The 15,195-nt window shown below is 45.6% G+C and overlaps 1 protein-coding gene across 8 annotated transcripts in view; it reads right to left on the bottom strand.

Annotated features, from left to right (window-relative positions):
* The window catches only part of Bcas3 (BCAS3 microtubule associated cell migration factor), a 460,531-nt gene that overhangs the window by 53,485 nt on the left and 391,851 nt on the right, over positions 1–15,195 (bottom strand). The gene's annotated exons all lie outside the window — the stretch shown is intronic.

The raw sequence follows: 15,195 nt of genomic DNA, 5'->3' as shown, positions 1-15,195 counted from the left end.
CTCTTCCTTCCTCACCTCCACGTTTCTCCTTCCCTCCTCCCCCTCTCCCCTCTCCCCTCTCCCCTCTCCTTTCTCTCTCTCAAAAAAAAAAAAAAAAGATTTCAGGTAGAGACCAGCATGAACACAAAGGCCTCTGCCACAACTCCTTTCAATATGTTGCCATAGAAGCTGCCAATGACCTCTCCCTCACAAACAAGGTGAACAGGAATTCTCAGGAGGAGGAGAAGGAGAAACTTGTGGTTTGAGCAGGAAGTTCCTTCCTGGTTTAAGGGTCACCTTACCTTAGAGCTGAAAAGACCTTAGCCTCACTGTGCTAGAAGTGGATTTCTAGGCAGGATCTGTTCTAACAACAATTTCTCATGCCCACAAAGGCCCAAGAAGAGAGCACCTGGGTGTTCCTCCACAGAGCCTTCAGCAACAGAGGCGGTAAGAGGCAGATTTCCCCTGCAAAGAGTGGCCAGAAACTTGGCTCAAGCGTCAGTGGGATGATGGGTGGCTACTCTGACTCCATACTTATCTGAGGCAGCCTCTCCCTGCTCATGGGAGGTCAGGACCCACATGCCAAGCCAGACATACATATGGAAAAGATTAGCCCAGACATGCAAACAGGCAGACAAGCACAGGATGATACATGGAAAAGGTTGGTTTGGGACAGACCAAAAAGCACACCACCCAAACCCACGTGTTTAATTATAGGCAGACAACGCTTCTGTCAGCCCTAGTGAGGGGTTGAGGGTGTGGAAGGGTGGGCACCTTGAGCCAACAAGTACAAGCTGCACACCTGCCACATGGCCATGTATCTACAGTGGAAAGCCCACAGCGGGCTGGAATGATGCTAAGACATGCTCTTTGATCATTGGCTTTCTTTACAGAGATTCTTTTCTCTTGCCCTCACTCTAGAGCAGGAGTTAAAAGGGCTACATCATTTGGCTCTTTCCTTGTCTTAAGATAGTGCAGGCTTACCCCAGGTAACCTCCTCTGCCCAGGTGGGCAGTTGGAGTTCTTTGGAATAAAGGCATGGGGGACTGTGGCTACTTTCGAACCTTCTCTATCCTTCCAAGGGAATTTCAGAATTATCAGTGTTTATACCTTGTAGACACTGTAAACAGAGAATGGCGCATCCTGGATAAAATAGGGGACAGGGCTGGCCATACATTTCATGAAAGTGCATCTCCCAGGGTCAGCAAGCACCCATAGAAATCACCCCAAGAGACTATCTCCTACTCCTCACCCCCAGTCTCCACTATGCAAACCCTTTGTTCTAAGATGGCTACCATTTGATGAGTTCTTCCCAAGCCTTGTCCTGCTGTGACACTCAGCACACACAACAAGGACTCAAGAGCCAATAGGTTTTGTGCTATGTGCCCAGCATGGTTCTAGGCTCTGTCCACTCCCAGGACTCAGTGTTCACTTTTAACCAAGAGAGGAATCATGGGAAATGGCAGACTCATCTCGCCATGATTATAAGGTGTCAAAACTGGCAAAGAGCAAGAATCACTACCCAGGGGTGGGTGGCTGTTGGGGGAGAAAGAGAGACTATATGACTATAGATTTTTTTCCAGGTTAGGCTGTGAGCAGAGTGGTAATGCTGGTATTAGCAGTTGGGTTTCTTCCCTATGTGCTCCTTGGCATGTGTGACTGGGGTAACTGGGAAGAGTGGGGGCCTCTTCAGGGTAGGGCTATGGAGGCCTGTGAGGGAAAAATGCTGATCTTGGCTTCATCTTCAGATTAGCCAATTGGCTACAGATCCCTTGGGGCTTCCTCCATGAGGCTCCCCTATAATACAGGCTCATCGCGCTTGCAAACATAACAGATTTGTAATACATTAATTGGTAAATGTCTCCTTGACTTTGCAGTCTCATTACCTCTTAATATGTGTGTGTATACATATATACATTCGTATCTATATCCTGAGTCAGGGTTTCCTACGTCACCCAATCCTCCTGAGCACTGGAAATAATCACCTTCTTATCTTCTTCCTTCCCAAGGAAATACCTAGCCCAAACACCTCTGCTGTTCTGCAGAGCCCTGGATCCAACTATGACTTCATCTCCACTGGCAACTAACTGGCAGTGAGTCAAGAGGATCACCCTTAATACCTCCTCCCCTTCTACACAGGCATCTCCTCTTAATGTCTTCATGGCCATCGATTTCTATTGGTGGGTGATACCAGTCTAATCCTCTCCACCATCTTTTCTTTTGGACTTCTGGAGTACTCCTCTGTCATGCTGTCACTAGAGTCATCTTTAAAACCCATTAGGACCGTCCATACCATCTTCAGATTGGAGAGTGCATCTCCTTGTTCTTAGTGTAAGATTCAGATCCAATGGCTACCACTTTGGGAGACCAAGATAGAAGGACTGTTCGTAGTTTGAGGCCAGCTTGGGCTACATAGTGAGTTCAAGGCTTGCCTGGGTAACAATGAAAGACTCTATCTAAACACAACACAACAGTGAGATCTGGGTTATCAGAGAGCCCCCAATGTTCAGCTCCTGCCACTGTTGCTCAGGTGACCAGCTCCAAATACAGACACTTCTACACCATTTAATTTTTGTTACCTCTGTACCCTGTTCCCTCAGCTTGCATGTCACTGCCTCAGAGAAATTCCCCTGAGCATTCCTTTCAGACTGCATGGACATGTTTTTATTTACAATATTTCACATAAATTATGCTTATTTATAAGCTCATATGAATAATGTATTTTACCCTCCCTTATCCACCCTCTCCACATTCCCACTGTCTGAGTACAGTTGTACCACACAGCAGTACCCAACAGACACTAGATGAATGCTGAACTTATGATATTTTCAGATATTATATGACATTTCCAGACACCGAACATTTGGTGAGACAGGGATTCATGGCAACTGGGTCCAAATGACAGCCTCTAGGGCCTGTTTTGTTTATCCTGTCAGAGAAGAGATGGAGACACTCTTCAAAGTTACCTCCTTGGGAGATCCTCTTTGTGGAACCAGCATGCCATCATGGTCAAGCTGGTACTTCTGGAGTTTAGCCAGTCATTTTCTGAGAAAGAAACCCTTGTCATTTTAAGATTTCAGTCCCTTGCTGGGGCCATATATCAATGTTCCATGAGGTCATGGCTGTGCTGCCTGCTGTTCAAATTTGTCCAATTAGACACAGCCCTGTGCGGTAAAATTCAGTGTGAAATGTGCCTGCCACTGAGCCAGTGCAGGTCTGCTGGGAAAGGACCATAACCCTGGGGCAATGTTCCTTGAAGCTTGATAACTGTTAGGGACTAGTCACAGAGAAGCTGCCCCAAGCATGAGTGGGTTGGGGTAGAACATGAGAACTAGCCTCCACAGATATGGAAGGGTCATAGGCTGCATGTATGGGGGGAGGGGCAGTGTTTGGTAATGGTCTCTATGGACTTCAGAAACCCACTCTAAATCTGACAGTGATGCAGCCAATGGCTAGTGTTGTGAACCACAGAGACAGGTATGAGGTCAGAAGTGACCAATAGAAACTCAGCTGGCAGCCAAGGGGAAGGAGTGGCTTCTGTAACATAGGCAAACTGTCTGTATATGCTGGAGGTAGATTTATTTAGACAAGCTTACTCTGTCCCTCAGGCTGGTCATGAACTTGATATGTAGCTCTAGCTGGCCTCAAACTTTTGGTGATTCTCCTCCCTCAGTCTCCTAAGGGCTGAGATTACAGGTGTGTACCACCAAGCCAGGCTAGGCTATGGGGTTTAAGATAAATTTTAACATCTTTATAAAAAACTATTCTTTGTAATCAATCTCTCTCTCTATCTCTCTCTCTCTCTCTCTCTCTCTCTCTCTCTCTCTCTCTCTCTCTGTGTATGTATGTACACGGGGGCCTATCATGCATTTCAAGATGACACAGAATTCACACTATGTAGTGAACTTGTCAGTCTCTGTTTCCACCTCTTGAATGCTGAGATTACAGGTGTGTGTGCCTGCAGGTTGGATTCATGCTGGAGATCAAACCCAGGACTTCACATGTCTACCCTCTATTTGTTTTTAAATGTTGTTCTACTTCCCCTCAAGAAGCTCAACTTTGATATCTATAGAACATCAGACTTTTGAACACAGAAAACTAGAGAACATGCCATAGAAACCCTAATTTCATAAATGAGGCAGCTGAGATAAAGAAGAGGCTGTGACTAATGGAGGGCACAGACCTGGCCCATTGTTGGCAGCGGGGCTGGACTCTAGGCTAGTCCTTGCTTTATTTACTGCCCTCCTTTGGGAAATATTTCACTTAGGTTTTAATTGATTAATTAACTAATTCCTTTTTGAAACAGTTTTACTGTGTAGCCCAGGCTGGCATTGAACTCATGGCAATCCTCCTGTCTCAGGCTCTCAAGTATTGTCATTACAGGCATGAACTACTCTGCCTCTCTCACTTTTACTTTTAAAAAACACTTATTTATTTTATTTTATGGAGCACTGAGCCTGTGACAACTGTTCCCATCATTACAGGGTGCTTAGCCTATGCCCACTGTTCTGGAAACTAGGGTGAAGGAATGTTCTTCACATTGCAGACACTAAGGATCCTTTCAGAGAGAAGCATCGCTTTCCTCCAGGAAAAACATACAAATGAGAATGGAGAAGTGCCTGGGAAAAAGGAGGGAGAAACCCACCCAAGCACACAGGACCTCTGAGGATAAGTGAGGGGTTGCCCTACTAGCTGGGTGGCTCTTGAACTGGGCAGCACTACAGTCGGGTGGATCACAGCCTTGGCACCAGAAATGAACAATCAGAGACCTGGGAGGGAAGGAGACATTCAAGAGACTGAGACCCACCTTCTAGACTGAGAGCTGCATGGCAGAAAGAGCGGGGAGGAGGGGAGGGCTTGCTCACCAACTTCCTCTCCATACTCATCAACCCTGCACATCTGTAAGATGGTAATTTGGAGAATATCTATGCTGCTTCTTAAGGCACTTAGACATTTCCAACTAACCTTTCCTTCTAAATCAACCTCCCCATGTTTCAGTTCTCAGGGGAGAAAAGTAAGGTCAGGCTCACTCCTGGGATGGGGCAGCTTTCTGGGTAAGGTCAGATCCTCAACCAGAACCCAGGGCTAGGTCCCTCATGCCAGTTTCTCATAGCTCCATATATTTCCATGGTGTAGCCCAAGGCTGAACTGGTGAGATTTAGGAGGAAAAGAATCATCAGAATGGGTTATAAATGAGACCTTCCCCCTGGGGAAGTTTAGGCTCTAGACAAAAGTCTTCTCATCTTTAAAAGACTCCCTTTTGTAAAATGAACAATCTGGCCCGTGGTCATCAGCTGTCTGAAAGGCTGTTGGGTCACAGTGAATCTCCCCCTGTGGTGCTAAGTCCATGTGACCATTATCCTCTCTTTCTCTCTTCTTTGCAGCTCAATCAAATTAACTGTGGCACTTTCAAAAGCATCAAAATAGCAACAATTCTCCCTAAAAAGGAGGCAGGCGCCTTGTTTTCAAGAAAAGATACAAAGTCGTCACCCAGAGATCAGAAAACAAATATTCATTCTGTGACAGTACACCCCCCCCCCCACTTCTATGATTCCCCCTCCCCCTTGAAAAAAGAGGTTTAAAAATATCAGCGCCAATGCTTACTTCTGGCCAAATTTATTTCCAGCTTTGAGTAACTGGGTGTTCTTTATGGTCAAGGACAAAAAACCCAAGAGGCTGGAAAAACCTCATTAAAAAACCCGCAAACACAACTCATTTGTTTGAACTGAAGTGGAGGCAGGAGGAGGGAAGAAAAGGAACATGGAGTGGGCGGGAGAGTAAGCCCCTGTTCTTGGCCAAGCCTCAGTTCTGAAGAACTGTCACAGCCGAATAGTGGCCAAAGCACAATTTCTCTCCTAAGAAGATGGTGGAGGTTTGGCCGGATGGGTGGGAACCACAATCAGTAACACGTCTCTTTACAGGAGTGAGGAGACAAAGGAATTCTTTCTGATCTTAAGAACTGCTCAGTTTGGCAGTCTGTGTGAAACCCACCGCCTTAGGCTAAGGGAGTAGCCCAATGGTGGAGCTCTGGCCTAGAGTGCAACAAGTCCTGGGTTAGATCCCAACCTGGGAACATGGAGGGAGGAGTCCAGATGTCTAGAGCCTTGGAGTTACACAGAATGGGTCTGCAAACATCAGCAATCAGCAAACCGCCTCTACACAAGAGCTCAACCTGAAGAAATAAGTAGTGATGGGTACAGTTATCCATACTGTGTCTTAGATGAAAGTCAGCTGAAGCTAGGAGATCAAAGAACTCTCCTAAGGTCACAGAGTCTGAAGCACTAAAGTCTAGGGCTCCAGAGTTTTCCAAAAGTTTTTCTCTCTTGTCTTACAGCTAAAGTCTGGGCCAGTGTGGAGAGACTAATCTCAGAGTCCAGGACAGCGACCACATTTGTCACAAGCCTACAGCTTGTTTCAGTGTGAACAGTTCCTGATGACAGGGACCAAATATCAACCTAAGTGACAGTCAACAGAGCCAGGCTCCCTGAAGGCAAAGGAATAAAGGACACAAAGAGCCCCTTGGGTTGCAGGGCTATCCAGACAGCCTTGAGGAGGAAAGCATTTCCTGATCACAGCCCTTGACCTCCTCAACCAGGGGCCTCTTCTCAGGGCCCTCCACCACTCACCAGCTCTGCTTTTGAGCATGCATTTCCTCCCAGCCCAGACCCACAGCCAAGCTCTGAAGACAGAGGTCAGGAGCTTCCCTCCAAGAAGCCAGAGCATGAGAGGATAAGGAAGAGCTGAGGTGGGTACATACAGCACCATGACATATATAAACAATTTAAAAATAATAAAAATACACCACCAAGCCTGAGGACCTGACTTTTAAAAATAGACGGGAAAAGGGAAGTCAGAAATAAGAGATATGTTTTTAAATTATATTTGTAAGAATCATGGGAGTCGGAGGGGGACTAAAAAGAACCAGGTTAAAGACTTAGAAGACATGAGTTCTAGCCTCAGTGTTACTATTTACTAACTGTATGATATGAAAAAAAAATCTTAAATTTTGCTACAACCCAGCATTCATTAAGAATCATCTGAGCTTTGTGTGAAGGCTAAAACATTTAAACATGTGATATATGGTTATTATGGCTGAAGAGCTGATAACATGTGTTTCAGGCAGCTGAGGAAACCCTCTTTGCCAATTAAGAAAACATAAGAAACATCCAAAACAAATACTCAAAAACTCTAATTGCACCCTCTGGGTCTTGTCATTAAAGTCAGTAAATGTTTTGTGACTTAAGAAAACTGAAGAGAAACGGGCTGGAAAATGTATTGTTAAATATATTCCTTCATCAGCAGTCCCTGCTAGGGACCTAGGGGGATGAGTTGGGAACCCAAAGGCCTTTGGGTTCATAACACGGCTCTCTAGGAATAGTTTATCCTATGAAGAAGAAAGGTGGGGCTTGACAGTGAAGGACCCACATTCAAAACCCACTAGAAAATTTTTATAATAAATGCACATGAAAAGGAACCCTGACTGTTCTCCGAAAAACTGTGAGGTTTGCATAGAAAAGAAACTTTTAAGTCTGCCTTCAGAGAGTCTTCCCATGTCTCCCTCTAATGTTATTGCAGCTACTTAGTCTGCACAAAGGCTAAACAGTGCTGTACTAGAGAGGAAAAGAAATTACTTTAGTCAATGTCAAAATGACAAACCATCAAAAAAAAAAAGGGTGGTTTATTCAGAAAAAAAATCTCTTAAAGGAACTTAGATGGCTTGGCAAACTTTTGATTTTAATCTTCTGATACAGTGTAACAACAGAAGACCACTGCAGCATATCAAGCAAATGTATGAGGATATGATCAATATACTTGACATATTATTTAATTACAATCTTTAGTGACAGAGACAGTATGAAAACCTAGCATCAACATTCTGACAGTAGAATGAATAGATTTGATTATTTTTCTTACTAATATAGCAGAATTGTAAGTTATCAAGGCAGACTGTAGATGTGAGCCCCAAGGTCACCTTAGTGTAGTAAGAGTTTGATGCAGGGTGCCGGAGGCCCAATGCTGTGCCCACTGTAAAGAACCAGAGGCAGAGAGTTACAAGTTTAAATGTTTAGGAGGTCCTTATTCATTCCTGTCTCTCTAAAGTCTTCTGTAGCCCAGGATGATCTTAAACTGGCTACATAGCCAGAATAACCGTGAAGTTCTGATCTTTCCCACTCTGCCACCCAAGTGCTGGTATTATAGTCAAGAGCCAACATGGTTTTTACATGTTAGGGATCACAGACCAGTTCTGTTCATGCTAGACTAGCACTCTATCCCAGGAGCTGATTCTCAGTGCTTTACTTTCATGCCCAGATCCTTTCAAGCTACTGGGGTTTACGGAGTCGTGGGGGTTGAGAGTTAATGTGTATTCTCTAACTCTTGGGACCACAGCTTACATATGTAATAGTTTCAAAGCTCTGCAAGCCCTTATACAGCACTTCACAGTGCAAGACAATGAGGACCAGAGGAGAGAAAAGACATGCACATGGTCATATGGCTTCCTGGTATAAGCAGGTCAAGATCCAGGTTTCAGGATGCCTGATACAAAGCTCTTTCTGTGCTGAGGTGGTCAGCTAGAACACAACCAATATAGCTGTGGTGATTATCATGCCAACAGCATGGAATGCACTCTCCAGCATGGGCTAGGGGAATGATAGTTAACATTTAACATCATGGAAACAACTTCAAAGACACTGCAGCTGGACTCTAATAATGGGGATGAAAATGCTGAGATGAGCAGAAAGCTGCAGGTGGACATCTCTGACTGGAAATAGCATATGGCTTCAGAGCAGGAGTTCTTCTCAGAAGCCCCAACTGGCCCTTACCATGGGGTCAGGGGATGGGAACTGTCCCACAGTCTGTGGTTCAATGTGCTCTTAAGCTGTGTACCCCTTATTAACACCACAGGACACTGATGAATGTCTGTGTCTGCCATCTAGAGGAGAGTGTGGCTGCAGCGGACAAGGGGAGAGGGAGACAGTGCTGCCTGGGTGGGCTTCTGGAAAGGCCGAGGATGGCAGGAAGACAGGGAGTGGAGCCTTACTCATAAAAGCCTGGCAATGGCATGCATCAATTAATCAGATATAGGGGTAGGAGTGGGGACAGGACAGGGAAACTGAATACAATACGCATATACAGTTGCCCCTTGAGTTCTGCAAGGGTGATTCCAGGCTCCACTGAAGAGATCAAAATCAGTGCTGTGGAATACCCTTATATAACACAGTATTTGCATGTTATCTATGCATACAGTCATGTATACTCACACATCTCCATGGCCTCTAGTATCTAATACAACATGAATGATATGTAAATAGTTGTTAAGATGTATTACTTAGGAAATAATTACTAGAAGTAAAGTCTTTAACTTCTATATAGATGCATTTTTCCCGAATACGTCCGCCCATCCAACCTTTCATCTATCTAGATAGGGTTTTTTTTTTTTTAAATGTATCTTGGCTGTCGTGGAATGACCTATGTAGAAGAGATCAATTACTTTTGAGACAGGGTCTTATGTTGGAGCTCAGGCTAGCCTTGAACTCATGACAGTCCTCTTATCTCAGTCTCCTTAGTGCTGGACTGCAGGCATGCACTAGTATGTCCAGTTATTTTTTTTTAAATAAATTAGATTCAGAGATAAGAGAGTGGTCTCTAGATACTTAGAATTCTCCAAGGTATGATGGTACATATATGTTTACAATCCTAGCATTCAGAAGGTTGAGGCAGGAGAATTGTCAAAAGCTTGAAGCCAACCTGATCTATATAGCTCTGTTTCAAAAAACCAAACTAGTGGAGTGTGGTAAGGCATTCCCGTACTCCTAGAACTCTGAGAGGGCTGAGCAGAGGCCCGGCCTCAACTGCAGCCTCAGACAAAGAAAAGGGAACACAGAATCTTTAAGAACACAAAGCAGTGAAGAGAAATTGTGTACTATATCCACCTCAGAACTGTAGAAGGGTTCCCAGACCACACCAGGATCATCAGTCTGTGTATCATGTGAGAGCAGTTTCATAAAAGGGCCAGCATTGGTTGGAGTTAGTTTCTTGCTATTGAACACATGAGAAATTCCTTACAGGGAAAATGGCGAAACACAATTTAAGTTGAAAATGTTAATGTAATCATCTTAACTGTTGAACATTACCAGAGGAGCCCAGCCCAGTGCATAGCCTTGCATACCAGTTTGAGCAGATGGATGCTGAGGAGAGAAGGGGCTGCAGCCTCTTCTATTCATTTTCTCCTCCTTCCTTCTCAGAAACCAATGATGTACAGCTCTAAGTGCAGCCTTGTGATCAAGCCTTCTGCTGCTCTCAGAATGGCAGCTGAGATCTTTCTTCAAAGTGCACCTCCCACTGAGGCAAGAAGCTGTGGGGCTCTGGATGAGACTTTATTCTAGGGAGCAGAGAATGGCAAATTAAAAGGAAAAACCCTAGCCTTGAAGTAGTCAGAGAAGAAGAGACACAGGACCTTCCGTGACTTAAGAAGGTGAGTGGGTGGCATCTGGCAATGGAAGAGAAGGTAAGGTCTAGGACATGGCAAGGGACATCCTAGGAACTTGTGTGAGCAAAGGCATGGGGTGCCAAGCAGGGTTGTGGGAAGAACACAGGCTCCACGTCAGGGAGGGCTGAGGGTAGGAGCTGCAGAATCCTAGATGTTAGGGAGATGCTTGGAATCCTGCATTGTCATTAATAGGTGGTACTGGGCCACCTTTCCTAGGGGCTCCTTTGCTCTCTGGGAAGCTCACTAATTGAGGTGAGAACAGAGGCTGCACAGTTGGGACACATGAGCCTGTGAACACAGAGTGTGTGCTGGGCAGGGGGGCACTGGGATGCTTGAGAGAGGATTAAGGCACGTCCTAGCAGAAGGAAGAAGTCCAACAGCAGCAAACAGATGTGGTGGCTTCTGACAGTGTTCACATCTGGAATCCTCCCCACCCCCATAGTGGCTCAAATGAGTAATGTCTCCTAAAGGAGGCCTGGATGAGGACGGTGTGTGAAGAGGATTATCTTCTCCCTGTCTACAATTTATTGGTCTTGAATATCAAGTTAGCAAGCTGAAGCAATTAAACATCAGGCCAGCTGTTTCAGGCAATTAGGTAACATTTTTCATTTAGAAGACCACACAACAGAGAAGAGAGACTACAGAGATAAGACCTGTGTTTTGATTTGCTAAGTCTCTGCTGCAGAGAAAACCCAGCTTTTTGGAACCCTTCAGGCAATTACTATTTCAGGCTTGGCAGGAACTGGAGTCTGAAAGTAACTATTGGGCTTCTCTTGGCAAGGCTCAAAGCCACTGTAGCTGTGTGAATGTCCTAGGCAGTGGTAGAAGGGCAGGAGGAACCCAGGAGCCATAGAGCTATTAGGATGGCTGCTGCAGTCCGGTGGCTCAGAGGAGGCCAAACTGGGTCCTCCCACATGTTCTTAGAGAGGGAGTGTGGTTGGACGGTAGAGGCCCGGCCTGCTCATGGGGATTCTGTGGCTGCCTGCCTGCCATGTACTCTTGGCAATTCTGTGGGTCCTGCCTCCCACCCACTACCCCCAGCCTTAGTTTCCTTTCTTTCAGAAGAGGGTTGAGGATAACTTTTCTGCCTGGGGTGGGGGTGGGTGGTGTCAGAGGAAGCAGGGGTGACTGGCAGGGTGCCAAGTGGTACAGGTTTAGTACAAAAGGGGAGAAGGTAGATGGGGTGGATTTTGATGTCCTCTCTGCCACTATTGGACAAGGCTATGCTGTTCTAGTCACTTGCCCTGAGTGGGCCTCAGTTTCCACAGCATCAAAGTGTGAGGAGCTGGACCAGCACAGATGATTCTTAAGGAGCTTTCAAGTTTTGACATTCTCCTATTCTGAGATGCCAAGAGAGATAAATCAGCGGGCTGAAGTAAAGCAGGGTTTTCTTTGAATGGAAAAGGGGACAGGCTTTGTGCTGCCAGCTGACTTCCCCACAGGATTCTGGGGCTGGCCTGGGACAGGGAGAGTGGGGCAGCTTGAGGAGACAGAGGGCCTCGTGTGGTTGCAGGCTACCCTGCCTTGAAACCTCTCTTGCCTGAGCTCTTCCACTTAATTGGGAGCTTGCCTTCCCAGCTGTGTATTTTTATCCTGGGGCCCAGAACCCAAACCCTGAGGTTTATAGCCAGAGGCTGCTGCTTGTTTTCTCGTTAACTGCCTCAGCTCTGAGGTGCTTCACAGGAAGTCATCCCTGATGCAGGGCCTCTCCGGCAAGCAGGCCTCCAGGGAGGATGCTGAGTGAGAGGCACTGGAATCCAAGAACTGTCCTCCAGCCTCGGAAATAAATCCCCCACACTGTCTGGCCCACACAAATCCCAGTTCAGCCAGGCCTCTCCTGTGGGGTGATTCTGGTAACAAAACGCTTGAGATCAGCAATTCTTTTCTCCTCTTACCAACTCCCAGCGAGGAGCCGACTGGGCTATTCCTTAGGCTCCACCTTCTGGGTCTGAACTGTGGTTGAAAACTAATATTCCAGATGTTTCCTCAGATTCTAAGTCGAACCACAGATTAAGCTTCCTATAGGAAGACGGTCTGGCACGAGCGGGGAGGACAGTAAGTCTTCACGGCTGGGCGTTTGAGCCACTCCACCCTTTGCCAGCTGCTTTGCCTTCAAAAGGTGCTGTGGAGTTTTTTTTCCAAGCCTAGTTTCTTCTAGCAAAATAACAGCCTTTCCCTTTCTATCAGGCAGTAACCACTGTGAGCCCAAGGGCTGCTAAGTTCAACACTGTGTAGTCTAACACTGATGGGTTCCTCAGCTACTGAACCAGTAAGGTCAACAAGACCAGAAATGCATCTTAGAGGAGTCCAATTCTTTCATCCAAGGGTGGGTGCTCAGTGAAGAAGAAAATCCTTCCTTGTAACCATGGAAGTTAGGGAGGGGCCATCCCATGGGCAAAAGATACAGTTAAATTTTTCTCTCCCTCCCTCCTTCTTCCTCTCCTTTTTCTCCCCCCCCTTTTTTCCCTTTGTGGTGTTAAGAACAGAGCCCAGGGCCTTGCATGTTAAACCAGCTCTCCACCACTGAGCACACCTCCTGCCCCATTTTTACTATTTTATTTCAAGACAAGATCTTACAAAGTCGCTCAGTTGGCCTTGAGCTTGCTTTGTAGCCCAGGCTACAGATTCTAATTTGCAATCTTCCTGCCTCAGCCTCCTGAGTATCTGGGATTACAGGCCTACACTGTTAGGCTTCAGAAAGTCCTGTCAAGCTTCAGAAAGTCTGTTGATAGGGCAGTGTTATCTGCCCATGTTAGTGCTGACTCTGCAGCTATTACTGGAGCCTATGCTGGCAGTGGAAAAGGCTGATTATGTATTGATGTTACACAGGGTGCCAGGAGCATCTTCATTAGGCCAATGCTTTCCTGGCCTTAGGGTCTTCCAAAGAGACTCACACAACCAGCCTAGGGCACAGAACCCAGATTCTTGAAGGCTGCTGACACACTAGGCCATTGTTCTTGGACAGCAGCAACTCAGATCAAAATGGTGAGTGGGATTTTCCTTGCATTGGCTACAATACACATGTTTGTTCAAGAAAAAACAGTTGGAGCAAGAAGGCATGAATGTCTGCTGCTAAAGAAAAGCCTGTCTGTGCCAATTACAGTGGCAGAATTGTTCAGAGAGTTCATCTTGAAAGTCTGGTTACCCCCAAAGCATGACCAAGGTCAGTGTCACTCTGCAGTGTACCAACCATTCCAGCCACTTCAGCACAGATATAAGCTACACAGGGGTCTGCCTGTTGGGAGATCGGCTGTCCACTAGCCTTGCTAGCCAGGCTGAGTGGACACCACCATCCTCCTTGTTCCTGGATGCATCTGCCCAATGAATCTCTCTGCAATATGCAGATCTGGGACTCATCTTATTGCACTAGATCCACTGTTACTGGTGTGAGTGTGTGTGTGTGTGTGTGTGTGTGAGAGAGAGAGAGAGAGAGAGAGAGAGAGAGAGAGAGAGAGAAGGAGAGAGAAAGAGAGAGAGAGAATGTGAGAGAACAGTGGCCTTCAGAAGGACCAAGAGGACATCCTGATGATGAGTGAGGGTGTAAGCTTCAGGAGCAAGAGATCAAAGATCTGTCCCTGTTTTATTTTGAGCAGCATACTCCAAGCTAGAGATAGCCAATAGCAGATAAGATGTGAAATGACCCATTTACCTTATATTTGATTGAATTATGGCCAGGAAGCCCTAGAGATCTGCTTGCTTTCACCTCCCTAGTGCTGGGATTGCAACTTTGTGCCACTATGCCTGGCCTTTCTAATGTGGGATCTGGAGATTAGACTCCGGTCTTTGTGTTGGCAAGGCAAGTGCTTTGATGACTGAGCCACTTCCCCAGTCCTCTTTTAGGGAGATTTGCGAGCAGCATTCCCCCATATCTGCAAGTTCTTTAAGCAACACAGAAATTACTGTACAATAAACTTCTCCAAACAGTGAACAACATGTCCTAATATGAACTTCAAAACAAGTATGTAATATTTTCACAAGTCAGACAGCTTCAATAGAGATCCTAAATGGAGACAGTGAAGGGTCCATCCATCAACCACAGTAAAAGATCTAGTCTTGGAGATATGCTATTGTATAGACTCTCCTCTGCTAGAGTTAGCTGTTAAATTCCTCAGGACAGAGTTGGCATTTTACTCAGCATCTAATCTCTATGTACAATATAGCAAATATGAGGAAAAAATACATGTGACAATTAGTATATTCATAAAATATGAATAAAATATTTAACACTACTGAGAGTTAAACTTTAAAAACTTTAGATTTATCTACTTTTATGTGTATGAGTGTTTTGCCTTCATGTATTCGAATGCACCTTGTCCATGCCTGGTGTCCTCAGAGGTCAGAAGAGGGAGTCAGACCTGAAACTGAAGTCAGAGATGGTGGGCCGCCATCATGTGAATGCTGGGAACTGAGCCTGGGGCCTCTTCAAGAAAAACAAATACTCCTCATAGCTGAGCCATCTCTCCAGCTCTGCAAAGAAAGTTTTTATGGGTGGCTTCATGCAATGTTTTAAGTGTTCTACACATAGGAACTCACTGAGTCCTCCTAACAATGCTAGAGTGAAGGTATGTTATGTTATGGATGCAAACATGGAAGCAAAAATAGGTGAAATAAACTGTCTAAGAAGACACAACTGGTAAAGGTAGGGCTAGCTGGTAATGGCTAAACTTACATAAGGACCCCAAGCCACGCAAGGGAGAGAACAAAGGACAAAGTTTTAAAGATGGGTA

This window comes from Grammomys surdaster, unplaced genomic scaffold (genome assembly GCF_004785775.1).
Source record: "Grammomys surdaster isolate TR1022 unplaced genomic scaffold, NIH_TR_1.0 213, whole genome shotgun sequence".
In the NCBI taxonomy this organism is placed as follows: Eukaryota; Metazoa; Chordata; class Mammalia; order Rodentia; family Muridae; genus Grammomys; species Grammomys surdaster.
Note: the sequence above shows the minus strand (reverse complement) of the source record. Positions and strands in the feature narration are given on the sequence as shown.